This window comes from Phalacrocorax aristotelis, chromosome 1, assembly GCF_949628215.1.
Source record: "Phalacrocorax aristotelis chromosome 1, bGulAri2.1, whole genome shotgun sequence".
Taxonomy (NCBI): domain Eukaryota; kingdom Metazoa; phylum Chordata; class Aves; order Suliformes; family Phalacrocoracidae; genus Phalacrocorax; species Phalacrocorax aristotelis.
This window is the reverse complement of record NC_134276.1, coordinates 145,902,105-145,914,990: the sequence shown is the minus strand read 5'-3', so window position 1 is coordinate 145,914,990 and position 12,886 is coordinate 145,902,105.

The window sequence follows — 12,886 nt, the reverse complement described above, 5'->3', positions numbered from 1 at the left end:
AGTTCAAGAATCAAGAAACCAGACTTTGGAAAGGGGCTTCTGTCAGCTTTGAAAGAGTGTGCCTCTTTGCTGTTATGCTGATTTGTCAGTATCTCTTAAGTTGCGCTGGCTGAAATTTGGTTGTTTTCCCTACACTTATTTCTTTGTCATTTTTAAACACTTCTTAAAACAAACAAACAGCAAAGAGATATTTGTCAATTTTAACTGCCAAATATGGGTCCCCCAGCCTCTCCCTACATTCTTCTTTTTCAGTACAAAAATGAAAGAAAGAAAATGTGAAGAAAATAAAAAAAAGGGAGGAAATCAAAGAGTCAACAGAACTGCTTAAAACTGAAAAACAGAAGAATCTTTAAAGAGAACAGTTATTTGCAAAATACACATATTTTTAATTGAAAAAAAAAAAGTGGGTTTTTTTTAATACCAAAACAGCCTTCAAGACAAAATGTTGCAACCAGCTTTACAACACTGCTGTCTACATTAGTGCTGATTTCACTGACTTGTCCCTGCATTACTTGTCTACCATAATAAACTATAAAACTCTCTTTCGTGAATGCAGAGTCCTCTCACATGGCTGGCTGCATTCTTGACCTGGTGTTTGGTCTGATTAGAGATGAGGTAGCTGAAAATAATGACTGTCACAAAGTGACAGTAACCCCTTTCTGATCTGAAGCTGCCCCTCACCTCTCCTGGACAGGCAAGTTCATCGTCAAAAACCAATCGGCTGAGTATTTCAAAGGCCTCTTCTGGGCAATTGTGTCAATGGATCAGTCAGATTTCAAAACAATCTCTGATCTCTACCTGTAGCAATAAAAAGGTCCCTCTTGAATAGCCCAGTAATAGAGTAATCCCTGATCTCCAGTTTGACCAGCACAGGTCACTGTTGTCTATGTGCAGCGTGTATATGGTAAGGAAGCTTGCTGTGCCACCAGCTGTAGGAGCCAAAGGAAAACAATTGCACCACACAGGGATTTTTTTCCTCCCGTGAAGGAAAGGAGAGGTTATGTAGTAGTCATCAAGCAGCAATATGTAAGGTTTTGTTTTGTTTTTCAGTGCTGAGCACTCTGGTCAGTCATCTGCACTTAGCAATTGAACTCGGTGTGTCCTAGTGCCAGCTGCTTGTGGCCTCTGTGTCTCTCTACCGATCAGTCATTTGAGACTATGTGCTTTAACACGCTCCAGGCAATCTATATTTTAACAGGTCTCCTTTGGGGATTTTCCCCTGACAGTTTCAAACATACTCCTCTCAGACTGTAGGCGTGAACCCTATTGCTCTTCCTCCCTTACCCTACACCCTTGTGGCACCTATAGCAGGGCAGGGGCAGAAGCAGCTCCCGCTGTTGCTCTCCCTAGTACCAAAGAACATCCTGGCTTTGTGAGTCTTCCTTGTGGCAGGGAGGGAGGAAGGGAAAGCAGGAGGAAATCCATCTATGATTTTCAATAAACAGACAAATTTTGCTGGGGAAATGGCCCGTACATGGCTTGCTGGCTGGATTCAGCAGCAGGGGAGTCCACAGTTAATCAGCTCTGCTTTTGCCACTGGGTTTCACAGCAGCTGGAACTGGAGCCAGAGGAGGCACAGATGATTCAGCTACTGGACAAACAAGGAATTAACACAATAATATTAAACAAGAAATAGCACCATGAGCTCCTGCTTCTTTGCCCTCTCCCCTTCCTCCCCCATGTAAGGTTGTATTAAAAAACAAACCTTGGCTGATGGTTTAGAATTGAATGTTTGACATGATCAGATGGATAAGTGGGGTTAGCACTGGGGCTGACTTTGGCCAGGGCACAGCTGGGAAGGAGGCAGCGGAGCCCCCTCGGCAGCGCTGGGTGCTCGTGCATGGCCAGAAGCCCTGCCCATCTCTGACTTTTTGGCATGGCTGGCCAGAGAGAGCTTACTCTGTGCAGCTGTAGCAGTGTTTTGGGGGCAGGCTGTGGGGGAGCGTACATCTGATCCTTGCCTACTCTGAGAGCCAAAGCGAGCAGGTGGGTGTATGGGGGGGCAGGCCAGGATAGTCAGGTGTGCTAAAGCACCCCCTCATCCCAATGGGGAGAAAGCCTTCCTGAGCCTGAGGGAGACCCCTGCGTGAAGTAGCTCCTTCCCTCCGCCCCCCAACCCACACTCCTTCACAAGAAATGGCTGAAATCTACTCAAGGCTGAAACAGTGTTAGTGGGAAGCTGAAAAACATGCCAATGCACTGTCCCTTTGCTGGCTTTCACAATCTCAGTGCACCAAGGATCCGTACTTCTCCTCGAATTGAGCTGACCCTGAAAAACTTCTTTGGCTGGTAAATAAAGTGAAGAATATCTTGACCTATCTGCTTAGAAAAAAGGCACAAGAGGGACATCTGGCATTACTGCACTGTCCCGCTCAGCTCTCAGTCCTAACAAGTAAATGACTGGTGAGTACCCGAAGATTGTCTTCCTTTATGTGATCCAACATGCCACAGGATCTGCTTTTCACCTGGGTTATGAAATGGCCACCTGATGGAGGGGGTTTTTATGGAGGGAGCAACCTAAGATGGGGATTCCACTGACACGAGTTAGGGGTCACCCTCCAGCATTGGTCCCCTTACATTCAGGTCTGATGCTGGGCTGAAGTCCTTCCTCATTCAACTGCTGACAAGTTTTAAAGTATGTATATACTACCCCAGATCAGAGAAATGTGCAGGATATTCATACAGACAAACATAAGCCATAGAAAAATGGTCCCCAAAACAATCAAGCTATTCTTCCTACAACCAAGGTGGTAAAAAGAGAAGATAATTGCTATTATAATCCAATTAAAAATGCCTAGGCAGGTCTCAGAAACAGTCCTATGCCAGATATCAGCTGTATTTACATAGATAAGCCCACCATGTCAGTCAGGAGTGAGATGATGGGCACTTGAGGAAAATGTGTTGCCCTCACAGTTGGAAGGAAATTATCTGTGATCATAGTTGTCCTTCACTATTGCTTAGTATTATTTAATGCTCCTATTTCAATAATGCCCTGAGGCTTCGACTAAGAACTGGCAATGAACTAGAGTGCAGTCAAACTGCTCTTGCTGTTACTGCAGTTGTACATTGTTGCTGGAGGAATCGCCTTTCCCTCAAATACCCTCCTTCTGCAGGTCTTCCTCTGCTTTTCCTAGTCAGCATGCAGGCGTGCCGGCAGCTTGCCCTCTGAGCAGTGAGACATGTTTTCTGGACATTTACCCATTGCCTCTCGGATATCAGCCACAGTATTTAATTTTTATTTGTATGTGCTTTTGGAGATACAAAATACCAGGCGGTTGGTGGGGGCTATTGCTCTTATCATTTGATTTCATATGCAAGTTTGTGTACCCGGCACCCAGTTGTGGTTCTGGCATTCCTGGTAGGTGATGGGGCAAGTCACTTTCCTATCTGCTTCTTCAGTCATATGCTGAACTGGTATGGGTGGCATAAAGTAGATAGGGAAAATAATATTGTTCTTTATCTAAAACTTCACAAATATTAAAACTGCAACACATTTATTACACTTCACTCTTGTGTAATATGCTAACAACAGATATATATGTTATATATCTTGGGACTTCATACATTGTTTTGGTTAATTACCCTTATCACATCCACTTTGTTTATTACGTTTTATAGTTGTCATGTTCATTTGTTCTGCCCAGCCACTGATTTTGAGGTGAAATGTCCCAAACCTTGATGCTTACTGTTTACCCAGTAAGTGCCCTGTTAGACTGTGGGTAGCAATAATCCAGGTGACCTCGTGCAATTTCCATAAGAAAACACTTTTCTTAATCCAGTCAGTAAAGTAACCTAACAAAACCCTTACAATTAATCAGAAGGTATTTTAAAAGAAGAAAAGCTTGATGCAGCTTATCTGAAGAAAGCAAAGCTGTAACAAAAGTATCTAGATTAAGAAAGGTATGAAATATGATGAGAAGTACAGGGTAAAGAGTCTGAATTGGAAAACAAATAAGGAGATTGGGAGTATCAATTGTAAAGTCTTCATTTTGTCTTCTTATCTAAGAAAGAATTAACTGGGGGGGGTTATTATTGTTTACTCACCCCTACCAAAAATAACTATTGCACAGAAGCCCACTTGATTTGTAAAAATGGTTTGTCTAATTTACAAGACATTTCTGAAGTGTACGCTCACTATAGAATTATAATCCTTACAAACATCACCTGTTGAGGAAACTAAGTGTTACTATTTCCTAATTTCACAGAGAGAAATGGAGAAAGAGGATATTAGTCTCAGACTAGAGACTGAAAAACAACCATTTCTGCTTCCTTTATCTTTTTCTGCAGGCATTAGCTCATGGAATGAAGATGTTCTTTCCTCTACAGAAAATATAGGATGCCAAAAGACTTCCAGAGAAGTTGTTGATGACAGCTCAAAGAAAAAATATACAGATGCTGTAAGCAGTAAGTAGTTACACATTCAGTATTTTCCATATTTTGCTCTGCTCATAAATATTGATCCAATCCCATGAATGTATGTAATTATTCAATATACTATGATGTCTATTTTTAGTTTCTTGACTCATGAGAAAAGTTGGGGATCTTGGCAACCCAGGTACTTGGCAACCCTGGAACTCTTTTCCTTTGTTTTTCCTCTCATGGAAAATGCTACGGCCAACTAAATTGTTAAAAACATTTTTGAAACTCAGGAAGTCAAATGGTTAATTGAATTACGTAGGTCAAGGGTCTGCTTCTCCCTTACCTTGCACCTCAGTTAGTAACTTACAACTGCTATGAGTACATGAACAGCTCTGATCCAGTAATATTTAGATACTGAGTTTGTTCTAAGTGATTGTTCAGTGTGCATCGTGGTGAAAAATCTGGTCTCCTGTTTTCTCCCAGCATTGCTAGGATGGGTGCTGTATGGTCCTCCTCTCCCCGGTAATAATTTACCAAATTTAGAGCAATATTTAGAGTGACCAGTTTAGCTGAGTACATTCTAATCAAAGTTAGCATAAAAGTAACTATCTCTTAAGTTAGATGTCCATGACTCTCTTATTTTTTTTTTAATGGTAAATGTTGGAACAAATAGTATCCCATATTGGTTCTGTAATTAAGATATGCATATGTTGGCTCCAAAGATCCCTAATTACATCTGCTTTAGGGATGCTGTTAGAGAGAAGATAATTGTATACAGTTGCTGCAGAGACAGTAGAGAAGCTTAATCTGAAGTATCTTGTGAATTCTTACCCACAGATATTACTGCAAATGTGCATTGTCTTAAGTACTTTATTAAAAAATGATATTTATATTTTGGATGTAGTTTTTCAACTATGGGCTTCCTCTTCTTGATTAAATCAATGACAAAACTCCAACAGATTTTAATGGTGCAGTTTCAAGTCCCCAAATAATAGATGCTGCTCCTGCTGAAAATGGCTTTTGTTATGTAGTTTCTTTCATCCAAAGATTCCTGAAACATCCCAGGCTTCATGAGCCAAGTTTAGCACCACAAGCAACTCTTAAGGCCAAGTGTACATCTTTGTCAAAAAAAAAACCCAACCAAAAGCAAAAAACACACCACACAAAAAAACCCCACCCAAACCACAAAAAAGTGGGTGTGGCAGATGCACTGAAAAGTCTTCCATAGAAATTCTTACTTTGTGGTTGATGAGAAAATTCAGAACAAAAGGACCATGAAGCACATAGCATGGCGATAAAAAGGCACGATGCCATGGAGCTTCAAGCGGCAGCATACTTGAGGCTTACAGCAGACTGCAGAAAAAGAGCAGTGGTGAGCTGGATTAGAGGTACCAAGACAAAATGGCCACAGCCTGCCAGTGACTAAAAGAGTAATTTTTAAATTATCTGTGGATTGATGCTGCCTGATGATGTAGGCAGAATTTGAAATGATGCTTCCCGTCTGGGCACGGGCAACCTGGCAAACAGCAAGAGTTAAAAATTAACAATCTGAAGACAAGTCAAAATACACTCCCTGTCTGCAAAACAAAAAGTACTGCTTCAAACACAGCCAAATCTGGCTGCTCCCTTATCCCCCACAACCACCATCATAATTACAGCAGCTGATTTTCCTCACACCCACCTCAGAGATTTCTGGGGGTTTTGGCCAGGTTTGCATCCCCATATGATTCAGCCTACTTTTACTTATGTTTAGCGCATTGTGTAATAAGCAAAGCTTACATAAGCTAGGGACTGTGGCTCCAGCTTCAAAAACGTTCATCAAAAATAGGAGATCAGAAGCAGGATAGCAACTCATGTAGTTTTTTTCTTAAGTGTGGATACAGAATTAACTGTCTTTGGGCTAAACGCTCAGCTGTTTCAAATCTGTGTAGAATCATTAATTCCTACTCAACTAAGCTAATTTACACCTTGCTGAAAGTCTGGTTCTCACCAGTAGTGTCCCAGTGTTGAAACCTTGACAGTAACTAGTCAAAAAGATGTGGGATGAAATTTGGACACATTGAATTCGGGGTGAATTTTCTCATTGCCACCAGATAAGCCCTTACCTTACCCCAGAATAACCAGCTATTCCAGGAAAAAAACCAGACTCTGCTGTGTATCTCCGTTCCTGTCCTGAAACTGCTCCCACTAGAACAGCCAGCAGTTCCTGCTCCAACTCATTTAATCTGGAAAAGGTAAATAGAAACTGCTAGTTCCTCACAAGAAGATTTTTGATTGTCTTATTGAACTGATACAAATCGGAATCAGTGAGCTACAGATGCATGGAACACTTTCACATGGTCCAGACCATAATAAGATTAACAGTATTTCTCTAGCACCTTAACAGCCAAGGATGTGGGTTTCCTTGCAGTAGGTGTTGCAAAAATATGAAGTAGGAAAGCTTATGGAGAAATTAATATTATTTACATGATATCTAGTAGCCTGAATGATGTGATGTTTTCAAAAGGTTAAATTAATTCCACTGGCATCTTTGGGGGTGAAATTGCTTCTAAAGAAAATGTATTTTCAGTTGTTGGGTCAGTCTGTGATCATTGTTACATCGAGGTAGATCCAGAATTGTGCTGCTGAAATTAATAGAGCTATTGGAGACTTACGCTGTGGTGGAGATCAGTCTCGTCTTGTATTTTAAAACATCTGAGTTCTTATAAATCACATGTTTTCCCTTTATGCAAAATAAATTGATAGAGGTATCATTGGTAGTGAAGGAGTTAAAAAATACAGCCCCAAAGAGGGCTGAGCTACAACCCAGACAGTTTTTGTGTTTAAGGATTTATTTTTTCAGTGTCTCTTCACCTTCAAGTTTTTTGTTGGTTTGGGTTTCTTGGTTTTGTTTTGGTTTTTTTTTACTTTTTTTTTTCTTTTACAATTTAATCTTTCACATAATGGGACAGACACAAAGCCTTGGTTGGAAATCTCCCCCTAGCCTGTTGCAATATTTATAAAGCTGTGCTTTTAAAATATGCTGCAAGATGGGTTTAGTAAAACAAAAGACATTATAATTTATTGTTCTAAGATTATTGATTCAATAAATTAACAATAATTTCCATGGAGGGTAGGAGCCCTGGCACTATAAAAGTTTATTTATCTGCACTTTAACTAGCATTGATTAGCGTATTCAAATTGTCCCAGTGCTATATAATTGCTCTTTATAGGTGGAATGCCCTCTGCTGTGCAGGAGACAGTAAAATAAACATTCAACCAGAAGTGACAATGGCTCTTTTAAAAGCCAGGATTTTTTTTATTTTTTTTTTTTTTTTTTAAGAAGGAAGAAAGAGTTTGTGTAATGCTTTGAAAACACAGCGATCTTTGGCCAAACTACTTTGTAACACTGCAAGGACAGACAAGCAAAAGGTTGCTGTTTTTATTGTTGTGAGAGGCACAGACTTAAATATAGTAGTTATATCTTTATATTTGACTATATCCAAATGAGAAAGCCTTTTCTGTTGTTGTTTTAGAATGCTATTCTGTGTTGCGCTAAAGTGCCAGGTGGAAATTGCTGTTGCACATGCTTTTCCCTTTCTCCCTTTTGTTTCTGAAGTGCCCACTGAACCTGTTCAAGGTAACTATGAAGCTCCTGTAGATATGTTAATAATTGAAGCAAAAGAAGCCATAGTTCCACATTCACATCCACCATGCAGGGTTGCTCAAAAGGGAACATTTTGCCACCATGGAGAACAATAGTTGATTTAGTTCATAAGCAACTCTATTCCCCTTATGTAGAATACTTAGGACAGTTACATTTTTTAGACATAGAGTTATGATAGGTCTATCTTCTGATACGTATGATAACGTTGCTTTTATTTTACAACTCTGTTGATGTAAAAGATTAACAGTACCTTTTCCCTCTTTTTTGTTTTAATAAAATATCTAACTGTTAGAAATGTCACTTAGAACCACGAGTTTGCCATAATTAAAACAAATTATGCATCTTAGTAACCTAAGGTGGATGATTAATGCAGGCTTTAAATGATTGTTTGTGTTAAATTGTTTCTCCAAATGCAATTCAGGAATTTGAAGTTGTCAGATTAACTGCTGTATTTACTGGTCTGTTTGATTAGGTGAGCATAGTTTTATATTCCCTCTTGGAGACCTAAATAGCAACCATTTCCTACCAAAACAGCACACAAAACAAAGGCCCCATTCAGAAGACTATTCAAAGTGGGCAATGTTCTATAGCCCTTTGTATCCTGAAACAACACGGTTACTGAAATGCCTCTAAAAGGTACAACAAATTTTTAAAAGAAAATAATAATGGCGATTATAATCATACTTGGAATATTATATTTTTTTTCTAAAGATAAATACATTCCATCATCAATTAATGGATTAATTTCATTATTGAACTTAAAGACATCTCTCAGAGACCTTTATGATTAATACTGTAAAATAGGGTTTAATGAATGCTGTTAAAAAGATGGCTAATATTCATTTGAAATTGTAATCCACACTGCCAGAGACTGACCACTCTGTACTGTTTTCATGAACAGCCATGGAGTTAAATTTTAATAAGCATTCTTAGGAAATGAATTCTCAGCTTGGACATGTGAATTTTTAAACAAAGTGAATTTTAATTTCTTCTCCTTTGGGCCTTTTGCACCAAAAACTTGGTCATCGGAACCAATCAGGGAATGTAAATAATGTCATGGGTTGTCTTTCTCTTTTTCCAGTCAACAAGTGCATAATCAGCACAGCTTGAACTTTGATCATCACAGTTCAAATATCAAAACAAATGAGGTGTTTACAGTAGATTTTGATGAAAATTGTATTGTGCCTTTCTATGTCCAGCAGGTACTAAGCATTTTTCTCTTAGTTTGATGATAAGGTCTTTTCATATATGCAGTTTTCGAGAGCAACCAGCTAGCAGCTTTGCTAGGACAGTGGAAAAATACTGAGGAATAATAAATATTAATAATAACTTCTTGGTATTTCTGGGCAAAGCCAACCTGATTGCCACATCATTCCTGAGAAGAGAGGGAAATTGGAGGCCACAACATCCCTCACCTTCCCTTGATGCAATTTTTCTTCCTTTTGAAGGATGACTTATGGTCGGAACACCTACAAACAGCAGTGGAGGTGGGAGGGCTCTGCCTTTCAGCATCTCATGCTAATGGTCAGCAGTGAGGCTGGAGGAAAGCCAGCTATGTATCGAAAGACTTTGGTAGGGACACACTTAGATGTAGTCCCACTTAATTGCTTAAGAACTGGAAGGGCCAAAGAGTTAGGCTCAGTGTTGGCTTTACACTGTGCAGAGAGGACAGAGAGACTGGGGTTTTTTGGAAGAGGGAACATGGTTTCACCAGAGCAGGAAGTTTCTGAGTATGAAATTGTTGGAAGCTGAGAGTGTATTTTTGAGAAATATCCCTTTCTTGTTCTATTTTTGTACTCTTTCCCAGGCATCCACTTATGGCCACAGTTGGAGACAGGACAGTGAGCCAGACGATCTGACCCACTGCAGGATTTTTGCTCGTATTTTCTTGGGATTATCCTTCCTAGAGGAATGTGGTCCTTTTGTCCTTCATGTGGACGTAGGTGGAATAGAGCGACATGGGATTTAGAGAGATCAGAGAATATCTACCTTTGCAATTATTCGTTTTGCTGGTTTGAGGGAGTCAAACATTATACAGGATGAATGCCAGTGAAATTCAAAGCAGTTGTTATGGTTTTACAGCTCAGGAAGCTATAAAGTCTTCAGCAGCCCTGAATCCGAAGCATTGTTGGTGAGAAGACTTGGCTATTGCTTTTTCCTCATCCTCATGGAGAGATACATGATGTTTTGCCTGGTTAGCAGGAAAAATGTACCTCTGGGAAGTTTTTGTGGCTCTGTTCTCTGGATTGCTAAAACCAAATTAAAGCAGCAGACTACTGGAAAAAATCTAATGAACCTGTTCCCAGCTATGAGGACACATGCTCCTTCTCCGTAGATATTTGAGTTATAGGGTTAGAGATCTCTCAGACAATGCCTCTGCAGTTTCCCTTCTGGGATGCCAGGTGAACTATGATGGATGGTTGTCAAAAATGGGCATACTACTACCAAACCTGCCTCCTAGCCGTTAGCAGTAAAGGGGACATAGCTGGGATGCTGGTTGCATCATTACGTCAGGAGTGAGATGAGGATGGTATAACCAGGGGTAGCTGTAAGAGTCGGTAAACTGCTTGTTGGAGAGCATCCACAGGGTTCTCAAAGATATTCTGGACCCTGGAGGAAATGAGGCACTCAAAGAGAAACTTTTACACTGAAATCAGTAATGTGATTTGACACAGTGCTGCTCTAACAGTCTCGAGGACTAGATGGCTAATTGCAAAGGTATAAGCAAAGGGAGGAGCCTTCTTCATCAAGAATGTTAGAGCTCTGGGGGAAAAACAGGAAATCTATTCATTAAATTTATTAAATTTCAGTTAGGAATTTACACCTCATAAGGGTTCATATTCCTAATGAAGAGATGAGTATATCTCAGCTAGTGGTGAACTATTTCTCCTTCTTCTCTGCAGTGCTCAGGGGAAGCCACTTGTACCAGCCACATACAGAAAAGCAGCCTGGGAAGCTGGACTGTGATTTTAGTTTGAAGGAAATATTGATCATAGGAAACTGCTCTGGTGATACTTTCTCCTATTCACATTTAAATTTCAAGTAAAGTTCTTCAGCTCAGGTGTGTTGTTGGAAGTGCTTCAAGCTGAGAAGCTGGACATCAGTCTCTAGGAAAGCCTGGTTTGGTCCCTGGAGTTGGACTGTTGGGTGCTCTGGGGGTCAGATTCTTGCAGTGCACCCACTCACTCTCTGATTGGGCTTGCAAAGTCTGCCTGAGCTTGCCTTTAAAGATGACCCTCACCCACTTTGTTTTACTTAGCAGTTTACTGATTGGTACATTTGTTTCCCCTGTCTTCTGACTGCCAGTGAAAATGTCTTTCTCGTTGACTATTACATGTAAAACATGGTCCCTGAGTGGGGACCAGATCCTAACTCTCCTCTTTGTTAAGGAACTGCCCAGTCGCAAAGCTTCAACTTACTGAAAATGCTTTTCTCGACCAAAGCAAAACAAATCCAGTCACACTGAAGGCACTCAAACAGTTTAAGGCTGTTCCACAAGAGCAGCCGCCTCAGAATAAAGCACTCAAAGACAGCGTTCAAAGACTAGTAGAATGACTCTGCAAATATGAAGCAGAAGTTGCACAGCCAACATGTATTATGTTATTTTAACTTTATTAGCTGATTTTTATTTTATATTGAAGGAACCAAATATGACATAAGGACTTCTGATTGAAAAAAACCTACAGAGACATGTGTTACATATCTCAGTTTTCCACCAGACAGTTGTTTCTTTCACACTACCACATATCTCTGACAGGACTAAATGCCACAAAAGATGTCAGTCTCTAGGTCACAGATGACACATATCTTTTCAGTATTAGAGCTTGAGCCTGAATGCTCAGTGAGACCCACTGAAGTTAGGCACTCAGCTTCTGCTGCTCAGTGTCGTCATATTTTGGAAGCTAATTTCCTTTGAAAATCCCAGCACAAAGAAACATCAAAGAGCAATGACTGAACATCATATTATTGTCAAATGAAAGAAGGAGGGAATATATAGTGAAGGGTTTTTTTTTTTGGTTTTTTTTTTTCTGAAAGACTCCATTAGCAGTGGAAAATGTAGGGAAAAGTGGAGACTAGTAGAGGTAACCTCGAAATATTTGTGGTTAAAATACTCAAAACCTTTTTGTTTCAACGGAGTCTGGATTCTTTCTAAGGAAGGAGCATGCTATTAAAAATGGTGGCCAGCAAAGATCCATCTTCTAGCACAAGAATATCAACAGAAATCTTTCAGCTAAAGATGTACAATTGTACTGAGGCAGGGACAGGGGGCGGAGTTGTTTCTAGCTAATGTTAGAGGTGTTATCCTTCTCTGAAGGTGTTATCTGTGCCATCAGCTAGAAGAGAAGATGCTACAACTGGATATTGTGCCCCTTGCAAAAGATCCTAAGTTATGGGAGTTTATTTGTCCCTTTCACCGTGTTGGTGACAGGGCCTTGAGTGGGGCTGCCCAGACTGCCCCTCCCTCCCGTCTGCAGCCCAGGACCCCATTTGCACCCCCAGGGGCCATCAGGTGCTGCTCCAGTGGTGCTGCCGCAGGGTGGGTCTCCAGCTCCCCACAGCCCTGCCCTACCTGGCCCTGGGTCCACAGCACACTGGAAAACGCTATTGCTGGTAGCCACATACAGAGCAGCAATAACTCAGCTACCAATATGCAGCTGCTCTTTGCAGGGCTTTTTTTTTTGTTGTTTTTTTTGATCTATTATTGAGATTTAAAAACAGAAATATCTCCGTGGTCTTTAGTCTGCTTCCACTGCCTGCGGTGAAAGATTTTTTTTCCCCTCAATTTTCATGGGATCAAAAGCAGGTCAATATTGAACATTTCGAGATCTTGTCCAGTATTGTTGTAAGTTGAAAGCATTTGATACAGCAATCACTACGGGT